The sequence below is a fragment of the Cavia porcellus genome, unplaced genomic scaffold (assembly GCF_034190915.1).
Source record: "Cavia porcellus strain 051 isolate PalLab524CR breed Dunkin Hartley unplaced genomic scaffold, mCavPor4.1 scaffold_26, whole genome shotgun sequence".
Lineage (NCBI taxonomy): Eukaryota > Metazoa > Chordata > Mammalia > Rodentia > Caviidae > Cavia > Cavia porcellus.
The window spans coordinates 4,968,251-4,994,016 of record NW_026947509.1 but is presented as its reverse complement, the minus strand read 5'-3'; the positions used below and the strand labels follow the sequence as shown (position 1 = coordinate 4,994,016).

Here is a 25,766-nt window from a genome sequence, read left to right as displayed (position 1 = left end):
CTCCAGTTAGTGCAGAGCATAGATGGTACAACAGCATGCACGTGTGTAACACAGACAGGCGGGCTGGGCTGGATCCTGGGCGTAACTAGTGAGTCCTCTTTCTACCAAAGATCTTTGCCCTGGAGAAAACCAAGTGTATTTATTCTTAGAAACTATACGAACTGAAATAGGTGCAAGGAAGAATAGGGTGTGAGGGGCTAGTGCATTCTGCTTTAGACTGCGGCTACCACTGGTTATTGGGTAGAAAAAAAGAGACCCTTCACTTAGTCTGTGGTAATCTTTTTCTCTGTGTTAATAGTGAAGTTGGTGGCAGGCTGTGGTTTATGGCTATTCAGAAAAATAGCAGTTCTTCACATTGAGATGTTTTGGTACTTTGAAACAAGAGATTTGCTAAGGGAATGAAACCATGTGGCCAGAGATATTGGCCACATCTATAACAGGGAGTGAACTGTTTGCTGGACATGGAGATGCCTGTTTAATAAGGCAGTCATTACACGCAGTGCTCCATTCCACTGGAGACAGCTGTCTACTTGGTGTTCTATAGAAGGCGGTCTGAATATAGCCAGTTTAGTCTTCCTTTAAAGAAGATGAGATGCAGGGTTTTGTGCCCTCCTTTCAGTTTGTGAGTGGGGAACCCTCAGGTTTTTGATTCAATGTTTTCTGTTCTTTTCCACTGTAAATGGCTGATAATAAGCCTACTCAGAATTGTGGGTTAGAACTGGAGAGGTCATGAGATAAGTGCCTATGCCCATCTGCTTGGGACAGACAAGATTTTGGGGGCTAAGAGAGTGGCTTCTCTGGACTCCTGACCTTCTTTTTATGTCTTGGAACAGTGGACTGGTTTGGTCTGAATCACTTTTGTACTTGATGGGGCTCTTGAGGCTGCTCAGAAGAGCAGGGTGGAGTTGCAGAGAAGAGAGGTCCCTGTGGCCCCGCCCCTGGGCTGGGGAGCTTCTGTTAGATACAAAGAAAAGCAGATACTCGGAAACAATACACTGACCTACACAGTTCCTCAGTTAGAATGTGGACCAGCTTCTGAGGTCCTAGCAAGGAACTGTACTGAGAGCCTCTCACTTGGGCTTCCCGACGCGTCCGTCTGTCCTCCGCAGTCCTTTGCAGCAAGCGTGGGAGAGAAAGGATGTGTAACATTTGAGTTCCAGGCTTTGGAAACTGTTCAAGACCTGCAGAAATGACAAGTTGGGACAATTGGTTAATATTTGAAAACCTTCAAGATCTTAAATCTTCTGCCTAAATAAAAATAACAATACCAGCTTCATGAAGAAGAATATGTGTGGAAGTAAACAGCAAACAGAACCATGTAGAAAACAACATATGTTAGCCAGTACCGATCCTTAACTTTTGTCAGGTTACCACCTGGAACCCGTTACTATGTGCCAGTTCATCGACTTGTGTCACCATTCTACTTAAGTCAGAGACCTTCATTAGGCCAGGGCATCCTGATTTTTAGAAATGTCTTCCATACTTAATGGAGCAAAATTTGAAGAGAACTCTATCTTAATTTTGTAGCATGAAATGGCTTTTCTATTTCAAAACATTTTTTCTTTGTACCATTTGAAGGTATTTTGGTTAATTCACATTTCACATAAGGTAAGGTTAAGAGTACCATAATTTATAGGCTGCAAAGGTAGGTGATTTGAAAACTTCTTACCTCATGCAACTGGAATTTTTTTTCCAACTATAGGAGAAGCAAGACCATCATTCTCCAGTTTCAAAAAAAAAAAAAAAAAATTGCAGCTGCTTGCAAGAGGAGAGCTAAGCTAACAGAACATTTAATATTGTGAAAAATATGTCCTAGGGGAAAATATTTTTCTGTTCAAAAAGATACTAAATTATGTAGTTTGGCAGCTTCAGGATGTGGATATTCTGAGTCCAATCACTGTCATTTATTTTGTCTCTCATGCAAATGGAAAAATGGAAAGACTTTATTCTGACTTGCAGTCCTTTATTAAAATCATATAAGCCTCCTGCATGCTTAATTTTTCCAAATTTTCAGCAAATAGAGCTGCAGCCAGAAATTCCTCTGTTGAGATTCCTTCCGGTCCAGATGAAACTAATAGTTCCAGGCTGTGCTGCTGTCGGACATCACTAATCCAGGTACGGCTGCTCACTGTTTTTAATTTTCTTGCTCTGAACTGAAAGGCAGTGCCTGCCCTTTCCCATGAGAAGTCAGTGATAATATTCCTGAGACTGTAGCAACTGGAAACAGCAGGCTTTTCTGCATGACACAGCCAGGCTTTGTTTTAGGGCCAGCAGAGATGGGAGCTTGGTGATAGACATAAAGCAGTAGAAAACAGGCACACAATAGAGAATTAAGGAAAACAAGAAGGTATTAGACATTTGCCTCTAAGTTTTAGAAGTCGCTGTCACAGAAAGCAGCTGTTGCCTGCTATAAAATATCCATTGATGCTGCTTGCCATTTAGGGGCAGAATGTTAAATTAAGTGGACAGTAGGTTTTCGTGTTTGTTGAATTCTTATGGTTAATAGTAGAACTTTTAGAAACTTTCAAAGTGTTATTAATAGTTAACCATTTTTTTCATCAGACCCACAGCATGCTTTAGAATAGAGATCATGGAATTTGGATTTAGATGGTTCTGGCTTTTTATCTCAGTTGACTCTGTGATCTTATATCGGTAGTAAATCTCTGAATCTCAGCTTAAAAACTTAGTTTGTAGAGTGGGAAAATACATTACAGGGTTGGCGTGTAGATTAATAATATACGGCAGTAGGTATGAAGTGCCAGGGACGTACTTGGTACTCAGGAGTGGTAGATGATCCAGTGTCATCAGACCTGTGTATCTGCAGCGTATTTGCTGTTTATGCTGATCTTCTATTTCGTTTTTAGGTCTCCTTTTATTTAGTCCAGCTGTATTCTATTGAAAAGTAAAATATGAAAGCACTCAGATAGTGGGAAAGTGAATAAAAATAAAAAGCTGACTCTCCCAGCAGGCTTCTGAGCCCATTAAGTTGGTGTGGCCTTCAGCCTGGCGGTGTCAGCATTTGAGCCTCACTGTTGCTCGGGGAGACTGGGTGTGCCAAGCTCAAGAGCAGCGTGTGCAGAGCTCAGCAGTGCTGCCTGGGGATAGCAGTGGTTACTGGAGGTTCCGCAGGTAGAAGGGGGTGTGAAGAAGGGGAGGCAGTTACAGGCTCGAAGGTGTAACAGTACAGGTGGATGTGGGCCGACCTCATTTTCCCTTTCCTGCTTTTCCTGGAAACCCCACAAAAAGAGTGTAATGTGGTGGGCAGGTAACAGTGGGAGAAGAAAGCTGAACAAATATTTAGAAGCTGGTAGTTGATGCTTGCAGGGGAGGCAAAGTCTTTGTAGAACAGCTTAATTGGAGTGACTGCCCAGAAAGATGATGCAGGAAACACTTTTCCTTAATTGTGTGCTTTTAATCTGCCTAGCTGTATTGCTTTGACAAAAGCAGAAACTTAAGGTACTTCATGGCACCAGGCTGTGTCCTTCTCTACCAGCCGCATGTGACATCACACCTGGCCAGGACTAAAGTGTGTGCCACCATGCCCAGCCTGGCTTCCCTGTTTTTGCTGCTTCCATTGGTGACTCAGCTCCCTGCTAGGTTGACATCTGCTTTGGATGTGTCTGCACAGGGTATCTGATCACAGCCTGGCGCAGTCGTGTGCTACCTCTGTGTTAGCCTCTCGTTGTGTTGGGGCGACTTCCCTTCTAACTAAGAGTCTGGGTAGTCTTGTAACCACATGCTGGTAAAACTTTTCACTGTAATGAAGCTGAGAATGTGCCATTGTTGTCCCAGGTGTAGATTCTACATGTTGTTCTGTGAAGTAAAGACTGTTATTGTTGTTGACACTTTCTGTGTTGGCTGTTTGGGTACCTGATTGACATTACCCTCACAGCACATTGAGGAGATTCCATAGTGTTTCAGAGAGTGACTTTTGAGTTAGAGAAGCCACACCTCTTGCCACTAGCCGCCTTGTGGCTCCACCCTCAGTGAGTCCGTCTCTAGCCTGTAGCAAGCCAGTGCAGCTGGCCCTAGGTGATCAGGATTACTGTGCAGCTTAGCCAGAAGAGCAGGCCAAGTGCTCGGACCGAGGAGGTGCCTGGTAATCTGTTCACTGGTGCTACTTTGCCCTCAGTTTTGAGTGACGCTGCAGTTTTCCTTTAAGAATACAATTTGAGGGGCCAGGGATTTAGCTCAGTGGTTTAAGTGCCTGCCTGGTAAGCACGAGATCATGAGTTCAATCCCTGGTACAAAACAAACAAACAAACAAAACAACAAAAAAAACCCCAAACAATTTGGCGTAATGTAAGCACTTTCCTATTTTTAAGGATTCAGCAAGCAATAATATTTGTTCAGTTCTACACTTTTATCATGTGTGTGCCTGCCTCTTCCCTAAGTATTTGTACCCTTTGTTTCCAGTTAACACCGAAAGGCTCTCTCATTTGTTATTTTTCATGTCATCTTAGTGTTCTTAAAAGTCACCACGATAAATGATTTGCATTAAAGTAACGTTTGACATTTTTTTTTCAAATCTGTTTTATTTGAAGGAGAAAAATGGAAAGAAGAAGAAAAAACCTCAAAATTTTAAAACAGTCAATCAGGGGCAACAATGGTACATACATTGCACATTGTCATCCCCAAATCATTCACCCAGAGCACAGGACATCTGCATTCAATTGTCCTTACAATACCAGCGCAACTCTTTTTCTTCAGCAAACTCAGAGAAATCAGTAGCATAACTATATTAACTATCTTTTTACATACATGTACATGTACATATACATGTTATTTCTTTCAGCTTCTCACACTAATGAGATAATACAGTATTTACACATTTATGTGTCTTATTTCACTAATGAGTATGGGCTCAAGTTGCATTCATTTACCTATAAAAGTCTTCAGTTATTCTTTGTTATGGCTAAGTGTAGTACTCCATAATATAAAAATACCACATCTTTTTTATCCCTTCTTTGGTGGATGGGCATTTAGATTGTTTCCAAGATTTGGCTATTACAAATTCTGCTGCTATAAACATGAGTGCACACATATCTGCTTGGCAGGAAGTTTTTAATTCTTTTACCCAAAAGGGGAACAGCTGAGTTGAATGGGACCTCCAATGCTAGTTTTTTGAGGCATCTCCACACTGATTTCAACAGTGGTTGCGCCAGTCTGCATTCCTACCACCAGTGGCAAAGGGTTCCTTTTCCCTGCAGCCCCTTCAGCATTTGATATTGCTTGATTTCTTGATAATAGCCATTCAACATTTGACATTAATAAAGCAAGTTACATTCTCCCCTGGTTTATCTAGTAAATCCATAGAAAATTCTTCCTCTCAGGTGTGTTTTAAAGAAAGTTCATTTTGTCACTTACAGTACCCGCCCCCGCTGTGGTCACGCTGGCTGCGTTTGGAGGAGTGGCTGGAGAGCTTGCAGCTCCTTTGCTGAGAGGCTCTTTGGGTTGGGGGTATCCTTGAAGCGGTCGGTGATTTCTGCACCTCTCAGTTTACTCTCCAGCAGGAAGTAAAACCTTAACGTTGGACAGAAGGACAGGATCCATGAAGGGTTAACTATTGCATTATTTTGTTTATATATTTTTTATTTTGATGTAATTTCAAACTTAAGAGTTATCAGATCAGTACAAAGAAATTCTGCAGAACAGTTACCAAGATTTACCTCTTGTGTACTAAGCTTAGATGTGTGTACTATTTTTCTGAGCTGTTTGAGAATAAATTTTGATATTGTGCTTGGCTTCTTCAATCAGGAACAGCTCTTTTCTTTTTTCCCATTGACTTCAGCATCTGTTGGAGAACTTGGATCCCTTACCTGGCTGAGTACCCTCTATTTGTCTGTTGTAGCGGGCCCTCTTCTAATGGAGCCGTGTGGGCTCGGCAGGCAGAGCAGGGAAGTAAGCCGTGTGCGCTCAGGAGCCTGCGTCGCTAGCCTGTGCAGATATAGGCCAGCGGTGTGTCCCCTCCTTGTGTCCCGGGTTGTGCCCTTGTCCACGCTGCTTGTTTCTTTGTGATTTGTGTGTAATTTGTAGGCAGTTGCTTTGGAGCTGTAAATAATACCTCATTCCTCATCCACTTTCCCCCAGTACTTCAGGCCCCTTCTGTATTTATTAGTTGGCATTTGACTCTGAGGAAGCTCTTCCTTTTCTTCCGGATGCATAGTTTGTTACTTAACAAGGACAGTCAGCACATTCTTTTCTGAATTTTGATGCTTAGATTTGGACTTAGCCTCTGGGAGCTCTTGCAGATTGCCACCTTGTCCGCCTTGTCCTTTCCATAAGCCTTTCCTTCTATTTGAGGATGTCTTACCTTTAGGGGTAAGGTAATGAACTCAGGGTGTTGAGTTCCTTTGCACTGTCTTGGCCCCAGCCCCGGGCTCACCCCTTTCTCCAAGGTGCTCTCGTTCCTTGGTATTTTTACAGCCAAGATCTGAGTGCTTGGTGTGCGTGTTGCCACACTGATATGTTTTTGCTAGGAGACCTGTGTGAGTGTATGGGTGTGTACACCTGTCACTCCATCTGCCTAAACGAAGACTTCCTAGTGATCATTCCAGTTCCAGCCAGCATCCTACAACTCTTTAAAAATTTTTCCTGGAGTATTTATAATTTCCATTGCCAGCAGTGAGAAACTTGGTTCTACAGTGTCATTTTGCATCTCGACTGTCTGTCCCAAACCATAGCACTGAGTGACAAATGCCTATTTAAGCATTGGAAAGAATGAGCGCGTGAAGAGGCGTGGGGTTGAATGTTTTCACTGTGTGACCAGTGCTTACACGGAGAGCGGCTGAGGACAAGTTAGTTGGACAAATAGTTCTTTTCTTGGTAGTATCTTTACTTTTTATTTTTCCATGCTGGGGACTAAGCCCCAGGCCTGAGAATGCGGGATACACACTTCACTGTTTGAGCCACATACCCAGTCCCCAGCTTTTACCTGATATGAATGCTCTTGCATTTTTCCGTTAAAGAAAGCATGAATCTGAAAATTTATTCAAGTAATATGAGCAGTCTAGCTTTTTACCAATAAGAAAAAATGAATAAAAACAATTGTGCTCAATAAGAAAAATAGGCCCTTTGTTTTTGCTTTTTAAAAAAAACCCTCAGATTTGGCCAGCACTGTTGAGAAGATTTCAGCATTTCCAATTACAAAAATTGCAGCTTGTGGGGGTTGCCTGGCATATTTTTCACATTTGTCAGCTCTGGTGATGTGAAATATGTTTTTCATCTGAGTTCTCTTCCTGGGCCTCCTGCTGCCAGACAGAAAGAATTTCCACTTCCCTGCTGCTTGTTATTAAGCTGCTGTAAACAAGAATGCCTGAAGGTAACTTATGAGCCAGTGATGAGAAATTTCTGATAACCTTAAGACTCATTCCCAAATTACATTATTAACTCTGAGTGATTTGGGGAGACACAGTAGGGTTTCATTCACCTATGACCTCAGAGCTTATAGATTTACAATTTCGTATAGCAGTTAATGATGGTACCTCTTCAAGTAAGATTTTTTTTTTTAAATCATCAGGAAATGTGTATTTTTCTCTCTGATATAATTAAATCTTAAGTGCTTTTTCATGCAAAAAAACTATAGTTTTTTAAGTTTTTCTTTTCTGTTTATAACCTAAAATATGTTAAACATAGTACATATAACTTCTGGTATAAAATTCATAAAGTATAGTTTCTCTGTTACCAGAAAAATAAGAAAAGTAGAAAGACAGTTTTATATTTTGTAAGATTTTTTTCACAGGATTGGTTGGGAATTATTTTTTGTTCTAAGGAAAATTTTCTTCAGCACAGTTTTTTTTTTTAAAACTCTGTACAGAAACATTAATTTTAAAATTTCTTCTTCATTTTTATGAGGGAGCGAGTCTTTTGAAAATGAATGGAGAAATTAAAACATATAAAGGCTCAGTCCTAAAGGCCTTTTTCTGTCTAAACAAAAAAACTAAAATGTCTATTTGTACAAATAATCTTTTCCTAGATTAGATTTGAGAGCAAAAATCTATACGTTCATGTCTTTTAAGTGTAGGCATTTAAAGTTAAAATCCAAAGAATATTATTAGAACTACTTTCATGTGGGCTGAAGCAGTGGTGCCATATCACGGATTCCCTATGCCTTATTTTGGTAACTGCATAAATAGAAAATGTTCAGGCTTTAGCTTCAGGTCACTGATTGTCACGCACGCACACACACACACACACACACACACACACACACACACACACACACGCCTTGTTCCAGACACACATTTGCACTCTGAGCAAAAGCTAGGGTTTCGTTTCTCCTAGAGTTTTCAGTGAGGCTCGCTGTTGGGCTTTCAGATGAGGCAGCAGCGTCCTCTAGTAGCACAGGCCCCAGGACCCAAGGCCAGAACTGTGGCCAGGAAAGGACTGGTGAAGTTCTCCAAGGGAAGGGGACTTGGTTACTCCAGAGTTCCCTGGGCTCCATGTGACTCAGTAGGCCCCTGACCATCACTGCTGCCCTTTATCCCTTTGAAGACAGAATGGCCGGAGGTGACCGGGGAGGAGGTCTTCTCCAGGTACTCCTGGCCAGGGCAGGCACCGTTCATGTCTGTCCCCTGCTCCTTTGCTCCTTGGCTCCCCCTTCCCTGGGCACCCTCTTTCTTCCTCCTTTCTTCCAGGGGAGGATGGGACCTCTGAAATATAATCAGTGCATGGGGTTCTTGGATGGGTATATCTATATTAATACAAATACAAAATCTCATTCCTCTGTATATATTTCTAAGCTGAAGAGTAGGCAAATTAAAATGCAGGTATGTTGTAATATCATGGATATCAAGTAGCTCATTTTCATTCTTTTCCTATACATTTTGCAGTTGCTAAGCTTCTTTGCCAGTTGAAGTAAAAGCTAATGTTCTTTTCAGTCTTTAGAATATAGTAGGGCCAGGTGTGGTGGTGCATGTCTGTAATCCCAGCAACTGGGAGGCTGAAGCAGGAGGATCACTGTGAGTTCAAGGCCTCCTGAGCTACATGCTGAATTCAAGGCCAACCTGAATTGCAGAGCGAGACTGTATCTTAAAAAATGTAGTGGAATTTTTGCAAAAATGACACGTGCTGTTTTAAAAGATATGTCACAAAACTTCACTGAATTCAGTCTGGTTATGGGGAGGGCCAGGTTAAACTAGAAAGCAGTCTGAGGTACAGAATCATAGAATTAAACTGTGTACGGTTGGGCAGCGGACTACCATGGTCATGCTCCTTCTTTACAGTTGTATCCCTGTAACGAAGTAGGGTCTGCATCTGATTCCAGGGAAGATCTAGTGAGTTAGGAGCTTCTCCTGCGTTTCACGGAAGAAACCTAAACTAGATCTGGACTAAAGCGGACGGTATGTTATGGCCATTCATCATTTACTATATTTTTAAAAACATTTTCAAGACATGTAATAATTGGAACTAAACCAAAAGTAGGGGTTTTTTTTTTGTTTGTTTGTTTGTTTTTAGCTACACTGCTTCAAGGAGTTGGCCTTTTTTTGCAGTTGTGATTAACATATCCTTTGTTGGTAAATAGGCTATTATAGTGTTCTTGGAGCTAAACAGTTTGCTTTCTCCAGTTGTTCACATATTTTTTATTTTGTGTTGCTCCTACTGTTAATTTGTTAGTAAACCCTTTGTACAAGCTAAACAAAGGCTCTTTTAGTCATCTCCCCCTCTGGGCCATCATAAAAAGGAGCGTTTGTTCAGCTGGGAGGAGTCCTTGACTTCAGTGTTAAGGGACTGGAGAGATTATCTGCTGAGGCAGTTCATGAAGGAGAGGAAGTGGACCTCCAGGCAGCTGGGTGACCTGGCAGTGCAGAGCACTGTGTGGTGGCAAAGCCAGAGACAGACTGGGTTTTCTGATCCCCTCTCCAGGTTATTTTAGTGGAAATAGTTAACATTTCACTGCCATGTAATATAAAATATTAGCATCTTGGTGCAGGCTTGTCTAGGTGGTGGTGTATGTTGAACTTAGGTCGTTTAGGGGTAGCCTTACATGTGAAATGCTTAAAATAAGCTTCTCTCCTCTCTCCAGTGTTCCTGTTGCAGAGGGAGTTTGTGAAAGGGAGATCTGAAGGGGAAGGGGACGTTCAGGTGTCACCTGTGCAGCAGACGTTCTGCGTGGCCTCTCAAGAGCAAGGAGAGTCATTAGGAAGGAATCAAAGGATGGTATATTCTTTGATATATAATGGCTTTGCAGATGGTAAGAACTCTGAGCTCCGTATCTACTGATGAGAAAGCACAGCTGGGGATATAGCTCAGCAGCACAGTGTCTGCCTGGCAAGCAAGAGGTCATGAGTTTGATTCCCAGTAACCCCCCTCAATAAAAAAACATGGTTCTGTTTTAGCCTGGTAAGCACGAGATTGTAAGTTTGAGCCCTGGTATGAAAAAAAAAAAGGCACAGCCATGACAAAAAAGCCAAATTGCAGAGTAGTAGTACTGTTACACCGTGAAAAATAAAACCCAACACTTACGTATGCATATGTACGTGTTTATTTAAGCATACATATTTTATAGATGTTATATTTGTATATGTTGGAACGAGCCAGGAAGAATCAGACAAGTTACATAAATTATTCATGAAGTGGAATTTGGGAGAGAATTTTTACATTTTTCTCCATTTGTCACTGTATTATTTAATATGTTACAATAAACATCTGTTACACTTGCTATTAAAGAGACATAATAAAAACTAAAATCCATTTGTAGGTTTGTTATGCTTTGTAAAAATGAGCTTAAAGCAGTGCTATCAGCTAATAGAATTTCCTAGAGGAGGAAAAGCACTGAGGATCTGGCTACAGATTGATTCCATTCTGCTAATTCCAGGACACTGGAACTCTTGGCAGTAGCATGTGTACAGGAAGGAGAAGTTTGAACATAAATTTATATGTGTTTTCCCTAGCATGAAAGCTTTTGTTTGCCCATGGTTTTGATTCACATAATGTTAACACTTTACTGTGAAATCTCTTGTATTTGACTGTAAGCTGATTAACGTTAGGTTGTTCATCAGTGAGAGAGGAACAGTTTCCATAGAAAAAGCGAGATTAATAGGTCTCATAATCCCTTTGACTTGGCAAGACTTGAATCATCCTTTTGCCTAGAGGTGAATTGATTAGTATAGTTATTGTTTTTATTTAAAAGGGCAGATGTAAACTCTTCAAACGTTGTGAGTTTTTATGAATTCCTACACTGTCAAGCCTTCAGTGACTTGAAGTAAGTATAAATGCTCTTGTAATTTTCCAACATTAGGGGAGCCTCTGGTCCTAAGAGGTTGTTTTAAAGTGTAGGTACTAATAAAAGAAAAATATTTTTGGATGTAAATATTTGCTGGGAATGTATTAGTCATAGGTTTCACATAGCACTAACAAAAGTGTTCTTCATACAAAATTTAAAATGTGAAGTGAGCTAAAATCTGTGAGAAAAATACAGTAACAATTTGTGCGTATTTGAAACAGAAAACAGGCACCCCTTTTCTGGTTGAGATGTGTGTGTTATAATCAGCCCCTCTTGTTACAAGCTCTCACTTTTTGATTATTAAAGTAGCACCAGATTCATATTTCTGACTCCAGTTCACCAGGGAACCCTTCAGTGTGTGGCGCTGGGAAAGCTTGCAGAGACCTTGGAGTCGCTGGTGTAGAAGCAGCAACAGTGTGAAGATGAGCTGACGGGCTGCAGAAGAGCAAGGCTAGGAGGTGGCTCAGTGGTACAAGGTCCTGGTGCAGGCCCTGCTACTGTGAGAAGATCCCCAGTTACTAAAATAAATTGTACAAGATGAGACAGTAAGAAAAGCAGAGGGGCTTTACTCCCTTGTCAGTCTTGTTGAAGTTAACCTTTCATGAGTAATTCTGACCACCTCTGTAACTTATTACTGTTATATCAAGAGAAAATTAGGTAATTGTCAGGACAAAGGGAACTTTGACACCGCCCTGCTTCTGTGGAGTTGGTAAGGAGAGGGTAGGAAATGGGAGGGAATTCTGGGAGGCAGCGGTAGTTTTCTGCACACGGAGTCTCCTTCCAGCAGGGTCTCTTCCTCCTAAGCCATGCGGGCGGTTCACCGAGATGGGTGAGGATGGCGGGCCTCACAGGTGGGGCTGGCTTTGTGCATCTGAGGAGACCAGGTCAAGCGTGTGCATGTCCTCATGCTGTGGAACCCAGGGCGGCAGTTCATAAAATAGAGCTGTGCGCAAACCAGCTCCTTAAGACAACATTGAGCAGAAAATAAGCTGCAGAACGATAGGCAGGACCTGAAAGTGTTTACATAAAGCTCGAAAACATTGCAGGACAGTCCAGTGTTGTTTATGGGTACCTGTGTAGTAATCGTTAGACGTGCGTGGAATGAACCCTCAAATCCATGACAGTGGTTACCTCTGTGGAAGAATAAAGAATGGGAACCCGAATGTCCTACAGGTGGCTGACTCCATTCTATGTGTAATATTTTATTAAAAAACAAAGCAGAATGTTAAGATTTGGTCACACTGGGGCAGGACGTGAGTGTTCATATCAGCCTGTTTATTTCCTTTATATTTGAAACTCTGCACACAGGATGCTGTGTGAACACTGAAAACAGAAGGGCAGAGAGTGTGAGGCCCTGCAGTAGAGGGTCACGAGTTTGTGCCGTCCCAGCCTTTTCCTGGCTCTGGCTTCGGACCAAGTTGGTTTTCCTGCCTGGCCGTGTTCTCTGTCTACCTGGTGGGGATGGGATATCTCTCCCCAATGTGTTGTCAGGTACAGATAGCTGACTTAGAACCACTTCTGTGTACTTGGATGCACAAGTTCCCAGGCCTACAATAAAGCGTGAGCTAGCGGACACTGCCCTTGCCCACGTGTAACTTTCAGGTCCAACGACTGGGAGCATAGAAAGGACTTGAAATACAATATAGACCCCAAGGGGGAGAGGGCGTGTGGACTTCAGGATCGCAGCTGATTGCTGTTCACGGTTTGTGCTCTCTTGTGTGGCTCAGCTTTCCTTCAGTTCTTGTGTGGTGCTTTTGTAAGCAGAAAGTTTACTTAAAGTCAGTTCCTCAGTGACCTTCGGTGCCAGCACTGCAATCTGCTCAGGCCTTTGTTAGTAGTTCCTTTTCCACGGGAAGACTGTTCGGTGTTTTGATGAAGGCATCGTTCTCCTTTTTCATGAACTACTTGAGAGTAAAGATGTTTGGTAGAAATTGTGGTTTTCCTGTGGAGAGAAAGAAGACCTCATGTACCTTGGTGGGTATTCACCCTAAATACGACGTCTGGAAGGGTCACAGAAAATGTGTTCGGTGTATAGGAAGATCAGTTCTTCGTGAGAACTTCTTTGAGATCAGTTTAACTTGTTATTCTTCGAAAGCCATTTCAGAGCTGGAAACCCAGGCAGAGCTTGTCAGGATTCTTTGCCCTGTTGATGAAGTGGCTCGTGTGGTGCTCACCAGTGGACTTTGCAGGCCAGTGTCACTTCTCTTCTCTGCGGGGGTGGATTCCTCCCCGACTCCCTGGCAAAGGCCTGTTCACAGTAGGCAAGTGAGCAGTGTAAAGTCAGCTGCAGATCGTTTTCAGTTGTTACAGTTTCTTGAAGGCTTTTGTAGCCATTTTAATACTGTTAGCTTTGGTTTAAGGGAAAATCGTAGCCCTATCAATCTTCCATGGTAGAATTTGGGAGAAACATAAGATACACTTCTATTTTAAAAAGAACAGAATGGAACAAATTTTTGAGTAAATACCTGCAATCATATTTATGTGTTTGTGTATCTAACATGTACATGTAACATAGGACTGTTGCTTTGAGTAAAATCATTTTAGAAGGTAGTAAGAATGGAGCCCCAAAAGGGAAATTTCACCATGGGGAGAGTATGAATATTAACAATTAACATTTATAAGCATAGGGGATATTTTCTGTTTAATTGAAAATTTGAGATTGACAAATCTTTAAAGAAATATTCCATGAACATATAAGGAATTACTTGATTTCTATCTCAGTTTTTTCATTATGTATATTTACCACGTGTCTTCAAATTGTGAGATAATCAAGAATAAAATAATTACAGATTAAAAAGAATAATCATATTATTTTTCAGTAATATTGTCTCTTTTTTACGGTTCAGCCTCTCAGATTCCTCCTAGGAGCCTTGGGAGTTTCGCTTCACTTCTGGGATAACCTGACCATCTGCTCTGCAAAAGAGTAGTCCCTCTTCTACTTCAGTAACCTGGGAATGGCAGGTATTTAGAAAAATCTCTAATGTAATTGCAGAAGAAGAAGGAAATTAAAGTTTAATTGAAAAGTTTCTTTGTTTAAGGGAGAAAAGAAATAATGCAAATTTGCAGGTTAATTTAAAGCAGCTAAATTTTTGTTACTGTACTTTTATGCCTGGCTAGAGAAAAATAAGTTTGTTTCTTTTCTCTTCATATATGTGTATGTATTTGTTTGTTTGAGTCAGGGTCTTGTTATGCAATGCAGGCTGACCTTGAACTCACTGTGAAGCCCAGGGTGGTCTCAAACTCACAGTGATCCTCCTGCTTCCGCCTCTGGAATGCTGAGATTGCAAGTGTGTGTCACCATGCCTGGTTTTTGCCCCAATTTTAAAACTTATTATCTACGGTGTTCAGTTTGGACTGTTTGCCATTTCTCTGACTTGATTCTCCGTGGAATTTGATCAAAGAAAGCATTTTATGATAATATTAAATAAATTTGTTCTTTTCTTTTTTAATTTTTTTTCACAGTTTTGTTTTTGTTTGTTTGCTTGGTACCAAGGATCAAACTCATGATTTCATGCTTGCCAAACAGGTGCTTATGCCGCTAAGCTAAACCCCTAGCCCAGTAAATTTGTTATTTTCTTATGGCAGGTTAAATCTACTAGAAAAAATGATGATAATTAACAATACACTAAACATCAGCAGAGTAACTTTGTATAAATGTTTAAATTTGTATAAATACACAGTGAAGAGCAAAAATATTAGCGAAACTACAAAAGAAATTTTTAGAAAAGATGTTTTTCAGAAAGAATATTAAGACTTATATGAAAAGACTAGTAAAATTTTAAGACTATGATTATACAGACCTTCCTTTAGAATACGGCATAGGTAATCTCCTTATGGCAAAAATCTTAGACCAGTTGAACTGATTTAGAATAATTTCAGGCATGCTGCACTTACTAACAGCAGAACAGAATGCCAAGCGCACGTCCCGTGCACACAGAGGCCACAGCCTGCAGTGTGCTGAAAGGTCCTCAGCTTGAGGACCAGCTCACCTGGACAGTCTGGGAGTGCCAGTCCTGCAATTGGCTGCCACTCGGTGGTGACCATGTAGAGCTGAGACCAAGGCCGTGCATTTTGGCTGGGGGTGGTATCACACTGTGGATGTGAATTTGGACACCAGGTTAAGGGGCATGTCCAGTTTTTCTCTCCCTTCCTGTCTTATGGACCATGTAAATAGCCTTTTTCTCCTCAGACCCTTGCTTACTAGTCTTGGCATCCATTGCTGGGTCTGTCCTATAGTAGTTACTACCATATTTGCCTAATGTTGATTTTCCTGTTTCCACCATTCTTTCTACACTGGATGACCTGGAAGCTACTGTAAGGAAGAACTGTATCAGTGTGGCCTTTTGAATACTGATTTTAATCAATGGTTGTAATATATTACTCTCATTAATTTGCTGCTCAGATTGTCCCATTTTTGGCCACTGGAGCACCCTGGGTTGGCATCTGTATCCTTTGCACATTCTTCCCTATAGCACTTCCGTGCTGTAAGGCACAGCAGGTGGGTGAGGCTCGTTCTATAGTCTGCCTGCCCAGCGTTACTGGGGAATGATACTTAGAAACCAAGATCTGGGTGCTGGCTCTGCTCCTTACTGTCCTTGCTGTGTGGCTGTCATTGCTTTTAGGGCCCTTGAGCCCCAGAGCTAAGAATCACACATGCAAACACTAACAAATGCACACAAGTGTATTATTTCTGTAGCTATCTGATTATATACTGTGTGTTCCTGCCTCTGATTCCAGCCTAACAGGACAAGACTCCCATGTTCTCCAACAGCAAGAAACTTGACAGTCAACTCTACAACATATTTACCACCTGTTAAGCTTGTTATGCATACCAATCAGGTCTCAAGTGGAGGCAGTTTTGTCACCTGTGGGATGTTTCCCAGTGTCTGAAAACATTTCTGTGTTACAGTTGGGAGAAGGTTAATGGCACCTAGTGATGGAGGCCAGGGGTGCTTCTGAGCACCCTTCAATTGTGGACAGCACTCACCACAAGGAACTCCAGGGTCCATATGCCGAGAGTGGCAAGCTGAGAAACTGACAGAGGCAGCTCCGAGTTGCTAGTCTGTATCACTGTGAGAAACAGCCTTATGATAGAGTATTTGTGTACAGTTCTTGTCTTCTTTAACTTGAGAACATATAGCCGGACTGTGTTACCCAGAGTTAGCCCTTCTCTACCTATTTAAATAATATGGTTATATTATTTGGTTGTAGTGTAGTCAGGATTGTGTGTATTCAGCCGTAGTTCAAGCTGGTATTATTTGTTTATGTTTTTATTTTATAAATATTAAAATGTCATGGTGTTTGAATCAAAGCAGACAGAAAGGTGTACTTAGAAGCTTAAAAAACAGAAGCAAGAATCTGTTTTTTAGAAACTTTTGGAGGTTCGTGGTGTTTCCTTGTTTTCAGAACACTGGTCTGATCTGTCCACAGTATTCGGAGTCTGAATGGCTCTGACTTTAAATTAGCATCCTGTGAAATGGTGCAGTTGGGCCAGCTACTTTTCCTTTTTGAGCACCCAGTCACTGCCTCTTAGGTCATGGCAAGGGTGGACAGAAATGTGCATGTGATGCCTGTTACAAGGCCTGTATAAATGGGAGCCTGGATGGAGGTTGTGTATATTCTTTTTCTATTTTTTATTTTCTTGTCTTTTTGAGACAGGGTCTTGCGATGCAGTTCAGGGTGGCTGTGAACTCACTTTGTAGCCCAGGCTGGCCTCCAACTCACAGCAGTTCCCTGCCTTAGTCTCCTAAGTGCCACCACACCTGGCTTGTTTTTATTCTTTCATGTATTCATTAGCAGATGCTTACAACATTGTTACTACATACTCAGGCATTGTAGTCTTTCCTAAAGATAAAAACTAAGCCTCAGCTCATGGTGCCTGAGTAGTTGACATTTTAGGCCTTTGAATTATAGAAAATGCTGTGATTGTTGCTTGTATTGATGCAATATAAGAGGCCAAGATTATAATTCATAATTTTATGAAAGCTTTCCTATAGAAAGCTTAATGCAGACTTTATATCACGCTTTTCATTACTATAATGAAATATCCAACTCAGCTTGTTCTGAAGAGAAGAGGTTTACTTAGATTGCGGTTTTAAAGATTCAAGCGTGTGGCTTTGCATCTGCTTAGGTCTCATGGTACATAGTGGACGCAGAACAAGTTTAGAGGCGGTGGTCACATTCTGTGCCAGGGAGCAGAGTGGGGATAGGAAAGAACAGGCCTGCTCCTTCTGTGATAGCCCTGATCGACATGTGTGGAGCTCTGGTGAGCTGCAGGGAGAAGAAACAAGACAGTCTGGAGAAAGATCATTGTGTGTATCTGACTCTCAAACATAAGCCATTTCCAGCTTTCAGCCGTGAGTAGATCACACACTGGTTGGGGTGGAAGGTTCTAGTGAGAGCTGGTGGGCAGTTGTATGTGTGCACTGTGTTCGGAACAGTGCTGTTCAATCTGATGGGGGTGATGCAGGTTCACATCAGGGCTGCTGGAAGGCCTGAGAGAGCACGTTAACAGGAGGCTCCGTGGGTGCCCCAGTTGGGGCCCAGACCTTGCACGGTAAGGCGCTCTGTAAGAGTTGACTTTGCACGCACACTTCCTTCTGGGAGTCCAGTTTCCCTACCTAGGAGGTGTCTGACTGTCATCAACAGTTAACCTCACTCAGTGTAGAGTGTGCATTGTGGGATGTTTGCTGTTGAAGTCACCAACAGTGCATAACACATTTAAATTAACATTCAGTAGGAAGACCAGGGCAGCCTCCAGCAATGGGTAAACTGAAAAACAAGCAGTGTCCAGTAGCACAGCTAAAGATGTGCATCTGCAGTTTGGGGACTCGTGTGTTATTCAGTGATCCCGTGAGCTTGTTTCCCAGTACATCGTGGCCAGTGAGACTAAGGGCCTAAATAAAATGAAATCAGAATCAAGACTGGCAAGTCCCGTTATCACTGAGGGTTAGTTAAATCTTTTTGGTTCCTTCCTGCAAGAGAAACCCACAGTATAAAGAGCAAAACCTAAGCTAAAAAGGATGGGAAAGACAGCTTCCTCAAAAGGGAAGGAGAACAGGAGATGGAGAGAGGGAGGAGAGCCAAAGTGGTGAGGAAGGGGGGAAGAGGTGCCAGCGTTCCCACAGGGAAGGTGCTGCGCTCACCACACACAACTGACAGGAGTTGGAATAACAGTTTAGATTCTACTTTGTAGCACAGAAAAGATGACTTTCTTTTAAACAAGTAACATATTAAAGGTAGATGTTCATAGTTTGCCACTTTGACAAAATAAAAATCTTTTCAGGACATTTCCAAGTTGTCCAACACTTAGAAAATTTGTGATCATCCCATCTAGTTTAGCTTAAATTACACTGCCTGTTACTAGGGGCTAAGTGTCTGTGTCAACAAAGGATCCCTTGTTCCCCCCAGGCTTCGTGGGCTTGGAAGCTTAAACTGCAAGTAATTTGTGTATTATGTCAGGAAGGTGGAGAGTTACAGGGTTCTCAGAACATATGGAAATCAACCCTCTGGATGTGGCCGTGGGTATGTGCATAAGCCCGGCTCTGTGGGGTGCAAGCCCCCTGCAGGCACACCCAGTTATCTGTGTGCTGCTCCCATCATGTGGTCCTCTCGGTCCCAGTGCTCTGTGCTCCAACCGTCTGGTCTACCGAATCCTTTGCAGAATCTCTGGAAGTTGATAAAGGGCCTCAGCAAGCTTTTGTTTGTGTGGGTGCTGTCTACCACCATTTACCAGAGCAGAAATTAAAACAACCTAAGACAGGCTTACTCATTAATTTGTTGGGTTTTTTTCTTTTAAAAAAATTACATCTATTTTTAGGCAACTTCACTGAAAATGACAAGATTCACTAGGATACCCACTTTGGTTTGCTTATTACCTGATTTTGATGTCTTATAATGTTTCTCTTGTAATCCACAAACAAGCCCCCCAAAGCCCCCAACCTCGAGTCCAAAAATGGGGCAAAACATGTTTTTTTTTAAAAAGCAGCACTGATTTATTTTATCCTGGGCCCAGCGACCCAGTGCAGTTAGAGTTTGCAAAAGCTGTGTGTCTCCCTCAAAACTTTCCAGACCTTTTGTAGAAAGCACAGTTTACAAAATAAGGGGTTATGGGCATGGATCAGGAAATCTGCTAAGGAATGAGGAAGACCTTTGGTTCCCTTTGCAGAGGACAGAGAAGTCTAGTAGTAATTAACAATCCTTTGTCACCTTACCTTAGCACTCAATTTTAGATAACATCTGTTATTTGTAGAGGGCAGCGATGGTTAACATATTAATTAGGTCAGGTTTCCAGGGATTTACAATTCTTTACAGAGGGGAGCATTGATTAACATATCAATTAGGTCACCCTATAAAAAACACATACAGAACAGTATGTCTGTGTTACAGGTACTTTGGTCATATAATTTAGGCATAACACAAACATAATGAAGCTCTTTTTGCTAGTGACCAGCAGTCTCCAATGTTTCATTTTTATTAACATTATTATGTACTGCTATATTCAATTATACTATGCTTGGCGATATAGACAATTCTATTAAAGATAACAAGAGACATCATAGCAACCATTGTAGATTACCTTGTACTGTGGTGTTATATGATTTTTTCATTTCATATTTTTCTAGGAATTTGTTTTGTTTTATCTTGCTTTGTTTTGTTTTTCCTTCTAATACAGAAAGGATAGATATACACATAGAGATACATGCATGCGTAGAACTTATAAACAGTCTGTGACAACTGATTGCATAACACATGATGAAATGAACAATTACTTTGAAGAAAAAGAGACACTACAGCACCCAGTGCTGACTCTATAGTGTCATGTTGTAAAATCCAACAATACTATTATTCTTTGTTCAGAGTGATTTTAGTCTGTTTTGTTTTGTTTAATTTCAACATATGTGAAGGTGTGGACAGCTATTTTGAAGAGAATTAGAGACACTATGATAGCCTTTGTTGACTTCCCTATTTATTGTCTGGTCTTGAAGACCTAAAATGCCTTCATCATCCTGTTTGGATCAGTTTTATACTATGTTGTTTTGTATGAATTCACTGTATGTGAAGATATGGACAACTAATTGGAAGAAAACAAGAGACAACATGATAGATAGTGAAGATCTCTGGTTGTCTTGCTTTGAAATTTATGTCTCTTACATTGCTTTCTTATGTTCTGTTTTGTTCTGTTTTGATTGTGTTTAATTTTATCCTCTTTAAAATGAAAAAAATTATATCTTTTTATTCATACATGTTTGTGATACACGATGGACACATTCATTGTAGGGAGTTAGTACAAATACATGTCGCATCGTAGTTATTTTTACTTATTTGTTAAAAACAAACTCACTACACATGTTATTCAACATGAGTCACATATTTCATGAATAACAACTCCTATTTCTCAAAAGCATTAGAATAGGGCTGGGGATTTAGCTCAGTAGCATAAGTGCCTGCCTGGCAAGCACAAGGTCATGAGTTCCATCCTCAGTACTGCAAAAAAAAAAAGCATTAGAATAGGGGTGTTGTTTCACATTGTTTGCAGTGGCTTTCGAGTCTGACTAGAGAGAAGACAGGTAGATTCTCCTGTCTGCTCCTGCTCTTGCTGGACGCAACAGCGTAGGTCACCCAGCCTCTAGAAGATGCCACAAGGTACTGGGGACCTGGAGCAGAAGGGCAGTGATGATGGTGGTTTTTACGTGGCAGATCTTTGCAAATGTCTCAGGGAGCCCCAAGGGATTTTCCATCTCCTTAGGCTTAGAGGAAAGAGCTACCATGCTCTGACCTCCAGACTGATCAGTCTGTTTCTCTGGAGAGTTTTGGGGTGGGCATAATGATAGGCTACTTTTGGGGTGCAGCCCCCTCTTTTATACACTTTGATGACACTTTTACACACTTTGTGACAGTCTGGTATTCTACAACCTGACTAGGTCTCTAATGATGTCATGGGGAAAATAACTAACAACATGGAGGAATGAAGTCGTGAACTAGAGGGGGTCAGGAGCGTCTCAGTGGAAATAGGAATAGCTCCTGGATTTCCAGGAGGGATCTCAAGTGGGTGGCCACCGAGACTTACATAGCAGAGTGTACACAGTGATTTACACAGCAGGGTCACAGTGTGGGTACACTGTGGGTCACACCACAGTCAGCCTGTAGGATTGTAAGTGTGGTCACTTAGCTAAACAGTTATCCAGTAAGGAAACATCTCCTAGCATGGGATCATGGACAGAACAATGGAATACTTGGAAAGGGATGGGTCCAGCTGTTCTGGTCACCCACCTCTGTGCCTGATGCTTGTCTGAGCTCATGGGACCAGCTGTTGCTAATTACAGTATTATCTTAGGCTACTGTTGAGGAAGGCCTGGGGACCTGGCTGTGCAACTCCATCTGGAGGCCTAGTCTTCTTCATGTTTGCCTCCAACCACAGCCTTGATGTCTTTATTTTTTGCGCTGGCTTCCTTGAAACCCCTATATCCCTCTGACTGCATATTAATTTCTATCTAATTTATCTATAATCCAATAAAGCTGACTTTTTAGAAGTCAACTGAAGAATAAGTTAAATGAATAGAATTTCTGTTTTTCTCTTATGATTTGTTTATATTTGTTACTTTTATTAAGCAGTGATATCAGGACAAATGAACAATTAAGAGATATTATTAATTATAGAAGATCATGCAGTGATCATATCAAATCATAAGCTTATTTTTTATTGTGATGGTTGAGTTTTGTTCAAAAGGTATAAGCACAGTAATGTTTTCTCCTAACAAAATTGTTCCTAACTTGTGTGGCAGAATGAAATGTCTGTTTTTTGGTTTTTTTATCGGTACCAGGGATCAAACTCACGACTGCCTGCTTGCAAGGCAGGTTCTTATGCTGCTGAGCTAAATTCCCCAGCCCCTTGTGCCTTCATCTTCCACCTTTGGTGCTGTAGCCCTGGAGAGTGAGTGCCCAGAGAGCTCTGTGACAGGAGAGGGGTGCAAAAGTGTAATGGGGTGCCGCTAAAGAGGAATTTTTAGAGAAGCCTCAATTTGGTTTTTTCCCCAGACTCAGCCCATTGTCCCGCAGGCCACCCTTGCCTGCTGAGGGTGGAGACTGAAGCTGTCCCCTTAGCTCTGACCCCTGGTGCCAAGGATTCACAGAGCCTGGCAAACCAGGTGTGCAATCTATTTTTCCAGCCAGCTTCCCCTGGACCCACAACCTGGCAGGATCTACATATGTGCACTTCTGGGCTTTTGTTCTCTGTAAATTGTGATGCTTCTTTGGGCTTGGGGAAGGCAAGTCAGTTAGTTGTCTTCTCTGTTTGGCCAAGTTGCAGTTAAACTCATTTTGCCCTTTGTATGGTTTTTCTCTGATTCTCTGTGCAGGCAGCAACCAATTCAATCAGTGTAGACCCCAGGTATGGCTGCTGGCTTGGACCCTGTAGCACAGCATTGCTGGTAGTAGGAGCGTCCTGCATACCTGACAGTTCAAACTTCCTGTGCAGTCAGGTGCAGGCAGCCATACACCAGAAAGTTTGTCCACTGTTTACTCTGCCTTGTAATACACTGAAAACTCAGCACAGGCTCAAATGTATTTTCAGTTAAAGCTCCATGACTATAGGAAGACAAAGCTTATCTGGCCCTGGTAAATAAGACCTGCATTTCTTCCTTAAGGAGGATTAACTTGGATGGAAGGCAAATGTGGCTGGCCTGGGGCCAGCTCTTTGAAGTCCTGAGCTTGTGTAGACTAACCCTGTCAGCTGCAAAGGTGTAGGAAGTCCTGGGTACTTTGATGTCAGACCTGTGGTGAGAGACCTTCCTATGTTGCATTTCCTTTGAAGAAGGTGATCAGGGCAATCCTTGGTGACCAGAGGGGCTGTCTTTTGACCTAGGAAGCCTAGGAAGAAAAACCTTTTGCCAAGAGGGAGTTAAAAGTAGCTGCAAGTGATCTGAAATAAGTTGGCTTCCAGTTTCAGGAGAGAGAGCATTTGGAGTTAATCTGTTTTACCCAGCGGCAGAGGATTAGTTGTTCAAAATGATTCCTTATGGGCATTTACAGTTGGGTGTAATGCATCTCAGAAACATTTCTGCAAGGGCAGATTTATTGATAAACGCACACTTTGCATAAACCCAGAGTGTATAGATGAGACATTTTAAAAGCCAACTAAAAAGAATGGTGAGTGTGGAAAAAGTAATCACAGAAGCGGAGGCTTCTGTCTCAGAGATACCAAGTTATCAGGTTTCTTCCCTGATGTCAGATTAATGGGAAACTGGAAACTGAAAGCTGGTGTGTGTTACCTCAGAGACCTTGAAATGCTGCTTGTTAAGACAGGCACATTTTTGAAATACTTGTTTGAATACCTGAAGTACAAGCCTTTATTTTCCTGCTTACTTGTCAGCCTTGTGATTGACTGTTCTTGTCATCATAACTTAGACCATCTGGACACTTTTCAGGCAGATGCGATGAAAAGAAATTTGTCAGAATATTCTCCATTACTCACACACTAGTATTTCAAAGTACCTATCTTAGTTTCAAGCATAGTAGTTTCCTAAATGAGATAATTTATATAAATATTACATTGTTTTTAATTTTTCTTTGTTGAAAATACTGCTGTCTGAGAGTAGCGGCAGATCTGTTGTCTCACTGTAGCATTTGGAGTAGGGTCGGAGAGACGCTGCAGCTAGGGCCACGGGTGTCCCTGAGACCCAGGGTGAAGTTGGGGTGCTGCAGGCCCACAGCTAGAAGCGCAGGAGACATTGGCTGTGGGTTCCAAGACTTCGGGTGGATGTGCAGATTACAAATGGATCTGCCTGTCAGCAGTGGCTGGTGTGTTAACTTTTCATACTCTTGTTTGGTAAGACTGTTTCTAGGAGATAATTGAACGTTGTAAAACTTCCGAGATAGCATAGCCTGGCTCTGTGTGGGCAAAATTTGACTTCTTTCCAGTCCAATGTGGGTTTTCACTAGAATCATGGAAGGAATTATGTTTTGTTACGTCAAGGGATGAGTGCCTAGAGGCGAGTCAGGCGTGCCGTGAGTTTCAGATATGCTAGCCAGTGTAAGGAACATCTCCTGAACTACAGACATGAGCCTGTCACGTGGGGGTGAGTGAGACAGCGCGAATCTGGCCTACATTGTGCTGATAGAGCCTTTTTCCTTCTTTTTTCAGGGCTGAGGATCAAACTCAGGACCAACATTCTACCACTGAGCTACACCCTCAGCCTGACAAAGCATCTTTTAAAAGGTTGAGACTTCTGTGTTCTTTCATGTGTTGCACAAGCCAATTTTAAGAAAAAAAAATACAATTTTAAGGTTTTCTTGAACATTTTTACTGTATCTTCAATAGAAATAGATTTGTTTTCTGGAGCAAGTAATGCTGAAAGAATAGCAGTATAAAAATGCTAAAATTGGAATGTCCAAAATAATGGAAGCTTTTGAGTTTTTCAGTGTTTTTATCAGGATATTTTTTTAATGGATAACAAATTAGAGGTCAGATAGTTTCTATTTTCTCTTACAAACTGAGAATAACTAAATTTTCCTAAAAATTAGCAATGTGATTTTTACACTTGATTTTAGCCAAAAGGCTGAAAAGCAATAGCAATGTAATTTTTATTAAAACTATTTTAAAATTTTGATGTATATTGTTTTAAGGGACAACTTTATCTTGAGTAGCAGGTAGTGTGTTTGTGGTATTTTTTTTAAACTGTTGAAAGTCTTTTGAGATTTTTTTTTAATTTTAATCTTAAAAATAAACTTTTAAAGAAGTAAATACATTTACTTTAAGAAGTAAAAGACTTTTTTCCCTGCTGAGAGTCATTTGGGTGATGTCTGTTTTGTATTTCCTGGTGTGACATATTTTGGGAAAAGGTGGTATGATGGTTTTGAGGTGAAGAAATTTTAAGTTAAAAATGAAGAAAGAAAAGCCCTCAAAACTGAAGCACACTTCTGTTAAACAGGTTGGCGTTAACCCTTTAAAAGTGAGGAGTTGGTGTGGCTCGTGTGCGGAGCTGATGGGGGACAGGTGAATCTGCTCTTTGGCAGTAAGTGCTTTTCTGCCATTTCCTGACTTCGTTTAGAAGGCGCTCTTTCAGACTTTCTGATGAAAGGTGACAGAATGCAAACAGTAGCACTGAGGATAGGGTCTTCTGGCTTTTGTGATACTGTTTTTCTTCCAAATAGAAATTCTTCATTGGCTTATCATTCCTATGTGGCACTTTTTCCCATAGTCAGAGAATATCATTACAGCTATTGTACTTCAAGGGAAAAGCTATAAGAAACAGGAAGGAAGTATCCATTGTGGACCAGAATAATGGAGGAAAATACTTACCAAAAAATTTTGGCAATCTATTTGGTACCCCTCATGTCTCTCAGGATCTATTCTTATTCCCCATTCCTTTTCTCTAATAAATTTTCTGCCTCTTAAAAAGAAAAAAAATTCTGACTTCCTAGTATTACTTCGGCAATGCAGAATGTTCAGAGGAAGACACTTTGTTTTTATTATCTTAAAAACCTTCTTTTAATCCTTTTCTGTTTTAATGTTTGAGAGCAGAAACTTAACCAAGAAAGTAAT

The 25,766-nt window shown here is 41.3% G+C and overlaps 1 protein-coding gene across 1 annotated transcript in view; it reads left to right on the top strand.

Moving 5' to 3' along the window:
• Disp1 (dispatched RND transporter family member 1) overlaps window positions 1–25,766 on the top strand; it is a 166,269-nt gene that overhangs the window by 32,466 nt on the left and 108,037 nt on the right. The window contains 1 exon segment of the mRNA XM_063236675.1: window positions 24,366–24,440. The gene's annotated coding sequence lies outside the window, so the exon portion shown is untranslated.